The 314-nt window shown below is 41.7% G+C and overlaps 1 protein-coding gene across 1 annotated transcript in view; it reads right to left on the bottom strand.

Moving 5' to 3' along the window:
- Window positions 1-314, bottom strand: part of LOC104081002 (dedicator of cytokinesis protein 1) — a gene marked incomplete at its 5' end in the record, with an annotated part of 84,646 nt that overhangs the window by 11,945 nt on the left and 72,387 nt on the right. The window lies entirely within an intron of this gene.

The raw sequence follows: 314 nt of genomic DNA, 5'->3' as shown, positions 1-314 counted from the left end.
GAGTGAAGTTAAACCCCTTTAGCCTCCCCCATTCCCAGCCCCCAAATAAATCCATGCCCAAAGGAGAGGAACTGGTTATTCTTGTTCATCAGAGCCTGACTTACTCAAGAAAGAAAAATGACAATTAAGTTACACAGTGTATATACCCCAAAACATATTTTGGGGGTGAGGGAAAGGAGAGCAGGAAGGGACGAGGAGGAATTAAGAGCATTTTGGTATTTTTCCACCTCCTCTAAGTAATATTGTAGAACAGCAACAGAAGAAAACCATGAGACTTTTCCAACTATTTTACCCTACTAGACACCAGTTCCCAA

The sequence above is a fragment of the Fulmarus glacialis genome, unplaced genomic scaffold, assembly GCF_000690835.1.
Source record: "Fulmarus glacialis isolate BGI_N327 unplaced genomic scaffold, ASM69083v1 scaffold4368, whole genome shotgun sequence".
Lineage (NCBI taxonomy): Eukaryota > Metazoa > Chordata > Aves > Procellariiformes > Procellariidae > Fulmarus > Fulmarus glacialis.
The sequence above is the reverse complement of the archived record's forward strand: the minus strand, read 5'-3'. Positions and strand labels throughout refer to the sequence as shown.